General features: G+C 43.6%; 1 protein-coding gene and 1 long non-coding RNA gene across 7 annotated transcripts in view; one reads left to right on the top strand and one right to left on the bottom strand.

Moving 5' to 3' along the window:
• PPM1B (protein phosphatase, Mg2+/Mn2+ dependent 1B) overlaps positions 1–7,474 on the bottom strand; it is an 84,322-nt gene extending 76,848 nt beyond the window's left edge. For 3 of the 6 annotated variants that reach the window (XR_010149545.1, XR_010149544.1, XM_063789899.1), the window contains exon 1: positions 6,804–7,259. The gene's annotated coding sequence lies outside the window, so the exon portion shown is untranslated. Of the gene's footprint in view, positions 1–6,803 lie in introns of all 6 variants that reach the window. The other 3 variants (XM_016948452.3, XM_001144167.5, XM_525747.6) reach the window with 3 other exon arrangements.
• Positions 7,475–8,653: 1,179 nt separating this feature from the next.
• On the top strand, positions 8,654–9,508 carry LOC134807921 (uncharacterized). Its single transcript, XR_010149546.1, has 2 exons — positions 8,654–8,791; positions 9,234–9,508. It is a non-coding gene; the product is annotated as an uncharacterized LOC134807921 (long non-coding RNA).
• Positions 9,509–10,521: the final 1,013 nt, after the last annotated feature.

A 10,521-nucleotide genomic window follows, 5' to 3' on the forward strand; every position in this document is an offset into this window, starting at 1 on the left:
ACCAGGCAGGGCATGGTGACTCACGCCTGTAATCCCAGCACTTGGGGAGGCCGAGGCAGGTGGATCACGAGGTCAGGAGTTCCAGACCAGCATGACCAACATAGCGAAACCCCATCTCTACTAAAAGTACAAAAATTAGCCAGGTGTGGTGGTGCATGCCTGTGATCCCAGCTACTCGGGAAGCTGAGGGAGGAGAACTGCCTGAACCTGGGAGGCGGAGGTTGCAGTGAGCCGAGATCATGCCACTGCACTCCAGCCTGGGTGACAGACTGAGACTCCGTCTCAAAAAAAAAAAAAATCTTAAACCAATGTCTTTCTCTAAGGCACAACAGTATTTCCTCTTTCCTCTTTTCAGTCTAGTTTTTATCCAATTACAGAAAACCTCTTCCTTTCCTTTTGTTAAAAATAGTAAAGCTCTAATCACAGCTTTTAAGTTTAGTGTACAAAACACACACACCCCAAATTTTCCACTCAAGTTTTTAAGCCAGCCACATAAGGAGTTCAGCTGTAATGTAAACTGGGAGTTGCTGGTTAACAGAATGCAAGATCGTCAATGACAAGGATTTGGGATTTTGTCTGTTTTGTTCAGATACTGGCATGAAATGGGGGCCTTTGCACACAGAAGGCACTCAGTGAACATAAGAATTGGCTGGAGGGTTACAGACTAAATACTATTAGACTGTTCTGAATTCTTTACTTCTCAGTGGGTTGGTAGCTCAGAGTAAATAAAAGCAGAAAGCCTCCCAAAGCTCAACGAAATCTCCTATATAATCTTAACATTTGGAGTGCTTTGAATTAATTATGTTCCCCCACCCCCACTTTTTTTTTTTGAGACGGAGTCTCACTTTTGCCCAGGCTGGAATGCAGTGGCGCGATTTCAGCTGGGTTGAACCTCCACCTCCTGGGTTCAAGCGATTCTCCTGTCTCAGCCTCCTAGGTAGCTAGGATTACAGGCACATGCCGCCACACCCAGCTAATTTTCTGTATTTTAGTAGAGATGGGGTTTCACCGTGTTGCCAGGCTGGTCTCGAACTCCTGAGCTCAGACAATCCACCCACCTCGGCCTCCCAAAGTGCTAGGATTATACGCATGAGCCACCAGGCCCAGTCATGTCCTCTTTTTAAGGGACTAAGAAGGGCCACCTATGTTCAACAGAAAATGCCATTTCCCCACCTCAGAGATAAATGCTTTAGTCAGAACAAGGAAAAGGAAAAACACTGCCCAAATAGGTTAAACACCCATACTGACACTTCTAGATTCTCCTACTCATAAGAACATCTAGTAACCAGCCCTTTTCAATGCGAGGAGTGCTCTTGATACCTACAATCAAGAAAATAAAATGCGATTAGATTTAAAAATGAGTTGACATTACTCTCAAGCTTAAAAGCGCTTCACAAGCCTTCAAACTCTTACAAATTACTCTACATATTATTTATCAGAACTGCTTCTTCTCAGGCAAACAACACTTATTCATTTGTTTTATTTTCTTGTGTATTATACGTTTGAATCTACCTGATAACATAACTGCATTTTAAAAGTTTTCTATAAAAGACAAGGTTTTTTCCTATTTCTAGCACACAAATGTACTTTTCATTCACAACTGATTCTGAAGTGAAGGCCATTCTACGTAGACAATAATCACAGCAATCCTAGAGACAGGTCTTATCCTCCCTATATCACTACCAGTAACTGGTACCATCTCTAAGAGAAAGACAAGTTCCTTAATAGTCAATACATGGCTTCCAAAGTTTGTCTGTCTCCTGTAAGTATGAGATCGGATTTAACTGGATCTTCTTTTGTTCACAAGGATGCAAAACAATTTTCCAAGAAGTGTTATGTTTCTAAACTTTAAGATTTTTAATTTTCAAGAAATGAATCAATTTAAAGCTAAAAAATAGAATACTGATGATACTTAAACATTCTCCAAGAGAAAACTTTGAATCCATTTTATATTTAGCAAGTTAATATTAAACTGTGTGATAAATCAAAAGTTTTAAATTAGTAAAGTGTGTTTTAAATGTTATAAACCATGTCAAATGTATAATATATGAACTAACAAATTAAAATACTACAATTGATTAAGCTACAAGGTTCTTGAGGTTAAACAAGTTATTACAAAGAGTATTATTATTTTTGTTTCGAGACAGGGTCTCACTCTGTCGCCCAGGCTGGAGTGCAGTGGCGTGATCTTGGCTTACTACAACCTTCACCTCTCGGGTACAAGCAATTCTCCACCACAGCCTCCGGGGTAGCTGGGACTACAGGCATGTGCCACCACACCTGGCTAATTTTTGCATTTTTTGGTAAAGACAGGGTTTCATCATGTTGGCCAGGCTAGTCTCGAACTCCTGACCTCAAGTGATTCACCAACCTCAGGCTCCCAAAGTACTGGGATTACAGGCATGAGCCACTGTGCCCGGCCATGAAGAGTATTATTATAAAAGGTATATGTTATGCCAAGCAATAACAAGATACTGTAGATGTGATTAGTTATAGTAAAACAAAAAGAAAAAAATGTATTTAAGCACTGTTCTGTGTCATGGTTTACCATTAATTCAGAAGTATTTATGGTTGTTATTAAAGTTAAACCAAAGGGGAGAAATAAAGCACCCTGTAATTTGAAGGAAAACTACGAAGTATGAGATCTTGAGGGGCAAAAAAGAAATGAAAAAAGAAAACTAAAAAGAAAAAAGTATATAAGTTATTGTACAGTATTTATGTTTCCTAGGATGTTATATGTTACTAAAAACTAAATCTCAAAATCTTTAAATACTCTGAGAAATAAATACACTATATAGATTACACTTTTGGAAAATTTTGTAACATCATCAAGAATTTAGTAAAGGGTTCTTTTCACCATAACGCTGATTCAAGTATCTGGTCTGTTAGTCTTTTTTGGCCGGCCAGTACACCTGGCTAATTTCTATATTTTTAGTAGGGACTGGGTTTTACCACGTTGGCCAGGCCAGGCTGTTCTCAACTGATCTGCCTGCCTTGGCTTCCCAAAGTGCTGGGATTATGGGCGTGAGCCACCACGCCTGGCCACACTTGTTAGTCTTCTAGGTAGTCTTTAAGAAAAGGAATATGGATGGAAATGTTCAAAAGTGTCAATCATCTTAAATCAAATGGACACAAAGAGATTAAGTCACATCAGAATTTTTTAAAAAATAGAGGCGTGGTTTCACTCTGTCGTCCAGGCTGGAGCAAACTGGTGCAATCACAGCTCGCTGCAGCTTTGACCTCCCTGGCTCAAGCGATCCTCCCACCTCAGCCTCCCAAGCAGCTAACTACAGGTGCACACACCACCACGCCCAGCTAACTTTATTTTTTGTAGAGACAGGGTCTTGCTATGTTGCCCAGGCTGGTCTCAAACAATCCATCTGCCTCAGCCTCCCAAAATGTTGGGACAGGAGTGAGCCACTGTGCCCGGCCTAGAAACATTTTACTTGTAAAGATTCTAAAATGGCTTTAGCATACTTAAATTAGTCCAAAAGATGAAAACCCATTTTTTAACTCAATGTATTGATGTAAGTGAACACCAACAAAAACAAAGAAAAAATACACATTATGAAGCTCATGTACCTTTTTCTTCACCTGTTCTTGTTAGATCAGCCACTAGAAGCTGATGATCAGTTCTGTCATTCTGCAAATTTTATGAAAGCCAACTACAAACTACAAAAATTAAATAGTTCCCAAAACTCTATTTCACCATCAATGTTTGAGTATAGGACAGTGAAATGTCACTATACTTAACCATCAATTCTGCTAATATAAGATACATTTTACAATAAAACTTAAAAGCTGCTAATATAATAGCAGTATTCCATTTCATTCCAATTCTGAAATTAATTCAGCAAGGGAAAAACAAAAAGAAATCAGGTACAATGTGAAGAATAACTGAAAATTCAGGAATATCATACTCCCAAAAATTATCTTACCATAATCATGATTTCACATTTTATGCTATTACTTGAATAAATTTTGCTATTATAATTTTGGATTAAACCAACTTTTATTATTCTGATGCCACCAGTTATTTGTTTGCTAATTTTTACTAAAATCAGTGAATTGTGAAAGGCATATTTCACAGAAAATATAAAATACTGTATGTTGCATTTTTAAAAGCGAGAGTTAGAATTATACTACTTAACTACTTTCTATGCTAGGTAATGTCACAAAATACTTTAAAATAGTTACATATAAAAATATTCATGAAATACAGCTTTTTTTTTTTTTTTTTTTTGAGACAGAGTCTTACTCTGGCACCCAGGCTAGAGTGCAGTGGCACAATCTCGGCTCACTGCAACCTCCACCTCATGAGTCCAAGTGATTCTCCTGCCTCAGCCTCCTGAGTAGCTGGGATTACAAGCACGCGCCACCACACCTGGCTAATTTTTGTATTTTCAGTAGAGATGGTGTTTCACCATGTTGGCCAGGCTGGTCATGAACTCCTAACTTCAAGTGATCCACACGCCTCAGCCTCCCAAAGTGCTGGGATTACAGGCATGAGCCACCGCACCTGGCCTATATAGCCTCTTTTTAATGAATCACCGCAATCACTAAGTGATACCGTGGCCAATTCTACGCTTCCAAGACTGCCAAGACATAATCAGCATCATATTTTAATTCAAAAGATTCCATAAAAAATGTTTGTTATAGAAAAGATAACTTTGAACAAGAGCCACTTTTTCTGACCCTGTCAACCTGTGAATCAGCTGTTCTTAGAAGCACAGTTACTTGGACACTACACTATTCCTTCAGATGATGTAATCTTAAGGAATTTAGTAATTAGGTGAATTACTAACATAAAACAGTATTTACTGACATGACTAAATTGAAAGGCCTTTCACCTATTCCTAGAGTCTTCACAGAAATCAGACACCCAGTGAAAGAAAACGGTGTTGAAAGCTCTGCTGGTCACTTCAAAGAGAACAATCACTTCAACAAATCCAGAGGATAACGTACTAGAAACTGGGGAAATCTTAGAGTATGAAAGCTCAAATAAAAATACTACTGCTTGCTAATATACAGCAACAAAAAGAACCACTGCAGAAACTGTTATAAGACTTCATGAGAGCAAAAACAAATGAAGAGGCGAAAACACAACAACCATTAAGACAAAAAAAAAAAAAAAGACAAAGAAAGCATTGAGAGAAGCAGCACAAAATAAAGATTATCCCTGAAAATGTGTGGACTAAAATATTCTGTTCTAAATACTTAATCTTAAAATTTCGATTAGAACAACACACTGTCCATTTGGCAGACCTACAAAAACATTTCCTTAAAAAATTACCATTACTTCAACTATATTTTTAAAAGGCCTGTACACTTGGAAAAGACTATCATAATAATTAGAATAACTTGTCTCACTATTTACTTAGAAATGCTCCATTTAAAAGTAGGCCAACAATAGGAACTTTGCTATTGCACAACAGAGAAAGTAAATGAAATAACATCTATTAACATTCAGTGTCCATGGCATGTTTCTCCATCTCCTAGAACATACTGTGACTTACACTGTCTACTCTGAACAATTTACCACTTCTTCATCCATGCAGTAGCTCAAATAAAGACAGTTCCTGTGTTAATCCCACAATAAGCCTCAGTAATTCTCACATCACCGTAGTTGTAAACGTTTGTTAACAGAAAAAGAATGTTTTTCCTAAAATAGCTACATAACACTAAGACTACTCAAATTCCTAAATAATCCTTTTACAACATGCCTGCCAACTTTATTTTGATACATTAAACATGTGGAGCCTATTTTAAAAGCTCTTTAACTGTGACTATCAAAACAACTTCCCAGTTATTAATGTCTCTTTTTAAAAAAGTTTTCAAGTTGTTCTTAGAAGAAATTGAATATTGATGAATTTGGGCTGCTATCAAACGCCTAAGAAGCACTTTTTTTGCCGAATAAGATGGGCAAACGTCCCAGATCTGCTAAATCTGATATGAGAGGTCATGCAAGTTTAAAAAATGAAGAAATAACTATTTCCAACACTCACTGAGTCCTTCATTTAAAAAATTATTTTCGGTGTTATTTTCACACTTTACGTTTAATAATACAATTTTTTCAAGGTTGTTAGGCTTAAACTATAAAAAACTGATTTACCACATATGGCTAGTCAGTCTATACTCTTAATGGGGCTCCGGTAGATTTGGGGTACTGACAATAAGTGGCAGTTTCAATTAAGAACTTCACTGTTAGGAATGACATCCGAAAAGGGTGGTGCTAGGGAAGACAGGCAAGAGATGCCGGGGTACGAAGAAAAGAGAAACACACAATTTAAAGCCACTAAGGAGGGAAGGCGAGGGTAGAACGCATAGACAGCAGAGAAAGACGATTTAACAAGGAAGTGGAGCGCAGAGTAGGGCAGAAGCTGATGAGGAAACGAATGGGAAAAGATAGTGTTTTCAAACAGGGCATGCACCAGGAAGAGAAGCGCCAAGGCTTGGGGTAGCCCCAGTGCTTTCGTGTGAAAGAGATGCTTGCAGACTGAAGCGGAGGGAAGAGAGAATCAGTCGGCTTCCAGGCGTTCCAGCAAACTCCCATTCTCTCCCCGCGCCTCTCCCAGACCTCAGCCCAGCGGAGGCGGCGGCCGGGGAAGGGGCCTATACCCGAGAGCCAGGCCCGGCGTTCCCCTGCCTAGGCTCCGCGGCAGCAGGGAAAGCAGCGAGGATTCGGAAGGACATAGGCCCCGGCCGCGGCTCGGCAGCAGCGCGAAAACCTGTCCAGGGCCCGGGGCCTCGGCGGCGCGGCCGGTCAGCCGCTTCCCCTCCGGCGGGGTGCCGGGCGGCCTTACCTGAGGCAAGGGAGGGAGAAGATGTCTAGGGCGCCTCGCTCGCGCCCGCCGCGGTACTCAGCCCAAGTTTCCAACGGAGGCGCGACCCTGACTCAGCCGCCGCTTCCCCCTCGGGGTCTCGACCGCCGCCTCCGCCGCCTCCGGGGCTGTTTACACCGCCCGACCCCTCACGCCGCCGCCGCCGCCGCTGCCGCCTTCTCTCCACCCTAGCGCCGTTGCCGATTCGGCCGCCGCCACCTCCTCCGTCGCAGCCTCGTCTCTCTGGAGCATCTTCCAACCACCGAACCCTGAGAATCAGAGACTCCAGCCGCGCCGGCAGGAAACTCCCCCGCAACTGCTAGGGGAACGAGGCCGTCAGAGAACCGGCGGCTTTTCCGCCATTGAGCAGAAGCCGCTCGGCTCCTTCTGCAACCCCCTCCCCGCACCCTAGTCCTTCCCCGCCCCTCAGGGAGCCCCGCCTCCAGCTGCCACCCACTGGGATGCCGCGCGCCCTCTCACGGCCCCCGGTTTGCTGGGAGTCTTGTCAATCACCGCTCCCCCCCACCCCGTGCTGCTCCCTCGGCACCTCCGTACTTAGTTTACCCCGCCCACCCGGCCCCGCCTCTGCGTTTCTAATTTCCCATTGGGCATCAGTGGCTACTTTCAATTGGCAAGGTCAGCTGTCCATCAAACACCGCCCACCAAGTGAGACCCAACCCTTTATTACCATTTACTTTATTCGGCCCCGCCTCCGCTAGGTCCTACCTCCCGAACGTCAGGGACCAGCCCCCGCTACCAGCCATAAGTAGAGCCCTCCGTCAATCAAATAACGCCCACCTGCGCTCCTCCTAGCAAAGCCCCGGCCCCAGCGATTGTCTTTTCTTATTGGTCCAACTCGTGATCCGAACCCCCAGTCACTGGCTTTCTTGCGGGTCAGTCACTGAGCCAATTTCCAAGTCCGTCACACCGGCTTTTTTCAAATGAACGCGCAAAAGGCGGGGAAGTATCTGGAAAGCGATTGGTTCGTCCTAGAAAACGGTCAAACCCGGAGAGTCTGTACGGATCCTTTCCGTTCTGTGAGGACCGTGCCCCCTTGTATTTGACCTCTAAGCCTCGCGTAAAAGAAGCGCCATAAGGGACCAACGAGCAGTCCAGCTATAGGTGTGGACGCCTGGTCCCACCCGGAATTGCAGGGGCTTGGCTACTGATTGGCTAAGAAAGTCCTCCTAGGCTCTCATTGGAGGATCTAAACGCCTCTCTTCGGCGTGGAGACGAGAAGGGACGGCTCAGACGAGGACAAGAAGTGGGCAGGGGAGAGGCGGTTGTTTTGCTTCAGCCGCGGGTGGGGCGCACGCGAGAGTGGGAAACTGGGAAGGCCGGGCTCTGGGGAGGTGTTGCGGGGAGGGGAAAGGCCCGGATGTTCCCTAACAATGAAATCATCGCCGACCTATCAGAGCCGCCGAGCTGGGATACCTGCCTGACCTGTACCCCGGAGTGAGAAGAGTGGGCGGGAAATTGGGGTGTCGGAAGAACCTGGAAAGCAACGTGAGAAAGTGGGACAGGTGTTCCCTTCAGGAGGATTTTGTGCTATTAGAGATTATTTTTATACCAGCCCTTGACATTTCCGTATTTTGTTTCTCAGTCGGCATTGATATTAAAACTCCCAGCCTAGTCTCTTGACATGGACTTGTTCATTTCGCAGTTATTGAGCGCCTGCTGTTTGCCAGGTACTGTATGTAGAACTGGAGATACAAAAATAAATTAGGCAATCGCAGTACAAGATGATAGGTACTACAATTGAAACATGCACAAGGGCTGGTGACGACATAAAGGGTCTTCCTTGTGGATAGGTTTACCAAGAAAGGCTTCACAAAGACACAGGATGAGTCAAGAATGAATGATAGGGGTTTAACAGGCCGATGGGGAAAGTGGACATGACTCCTCTAGCTATCAAATTAGACGATGCTGCCATGTTAATTCTCCAAACGAGAAACAAAAGTGTAATAGAGGTATTATAATACTTACCTTAGGATATATATATATATGTATATGTGTGTGTGTATATATATATATATATATTTAATCCGAATGTCCTAAAAGAACTTAAACCTATTTCCTACTTTGGTATAAATTGGTTTGGGTAGACAATTTAAGCTTAGACCCAACAGAGTGCTATTCAGGTTAGGGGCTGTCAATGTTTTATAGAAAAGGGCAAATTTAGTAATAGGACAATTGTCCAGGCCGTCATAAGGACGGCAGAAACAAAGACTTAATTGCAATTCGGGTTTTTTTGTTTTTTGATCAAGCATATTTTACTTTTTAATAAGACAAATCTGAAAAGCAAACGCGGTCCAAAAAGCATGTGATTCGGTAAGAGAGATTTTTAAAAACCAAAAAACCGTATCTTCTTTTCACCCCAGATCTTATTAACTGTGTGTTTTCCTCTTCGAGAACTTGTATCGTCAATAACGTCATCGTGAACCAGACTAGCAGTGTGGATCATTTCTGCAATTAAGGCTATGGCGCGGTGGTTGGCTTGCACATGTCAAATTAACAGACAGCAATGCTTTTTAACAGACGCCGCCTAGAACCTTCTCAGCAATCAGCTTGTGAAAATTGGACATCGGATCGGGAGTTGTTATGATGGATATTACATGCTCGGGCCATTAGCACCCCAATAATTGGTCGAAAGGCTTTTCCTTTTCCATCAAAGTAGTACTCAGACATTTCCTGAAGTTCTGTTGTTGATATGAGCAGTTCCTTTCTAATGTCCTCATACAGACCTTTCAAGTCTCTGCAACCGAATTTGAAAGGATCGGTGATCTGTATATTTCTCACCACTGTGTGTTTTACTGTCCGGGGTTGTGTGATAAAACCGTGATATACTGTATACATTTGGACAGGCAGATGTTAAGCGCTTCACAAGACTAAAATAGGGTATCTGAGAGAAGCCGAATCCCTTCCGCCTATGAGCCTGAGCGCGGGCGCCGGCAGCGGCGCGCGGCCCTGGAGGCCCTGCAAGGCCGGGGGAGCCGGGCACACCGCCACCAGCGTGAGGCCATGGTCGGAGTCTGAAAGTCGCGGCAGGGTGGCGGCTCCGCCTCTGCAATTCAGATTTTTAAAACCTACTCATCAAGTTTGTGTGAGAATGGTGTTTCTTACAGCATGATGAATAGACCACCAGCATCCGAATCATCTGGGATTCTGGGATAGAGATTCCCAGGTCCACTCATGCCTACAAATCAGGGACTCTGGGGACAAGGCTCAGAAAGGTGAATTTTAAAATAGCTCCCCAGATGATTTTTTTTTTTTTTTTTTTTTGAGACGGAGTCTCACTCTGACGCCCAGGCTGGAGTGCAGTGGTGCAATCTCGGTTCACTGCAACCTCCGCCTCCCAGGTTCAAGTGATTCTCCTGCCTCAGCCTCCCGAGTAGCTGGGATTGCAGGCACCCACCACCACGCCTGGCTAATTTTTGTATTTTTAGTAGAGACGGGGTTTCACCATGTTGGTCAGGCTGGTCACAAACTCCTGACCTCAAGTGATCCTCCCACCTCAGCCTCCCAAAGTGCTGGGATTACAGGCGTGAGCCACCGCACCTGGCCTGCAGATGATTTTTATGCGCATCAATGTTTGAGACCCTCTGGCACAGGATAATGGAGGCAGATGAAAAGTAAATTAATTTCCTCACTTTTGCATGTTGGGAGAACATATGTATATCTCACATTTCCACTGTCCCCT

The sequence above is a fragment of the Pan troglodytes genome, chromosome 12, assembly GCF_028858775.2.
Source record: "Pan troglodytes isolate AG18354 chromosome 12, NHGRI_mPanTro3-v2.0_pri, whole genome shotgun sequence".
Classification (NCBI taxonomy): Eukaryota; Metazoa; Chordata; class Mammalia; order Primates; family Hominidae; genus Pan; species Pan troglodytes.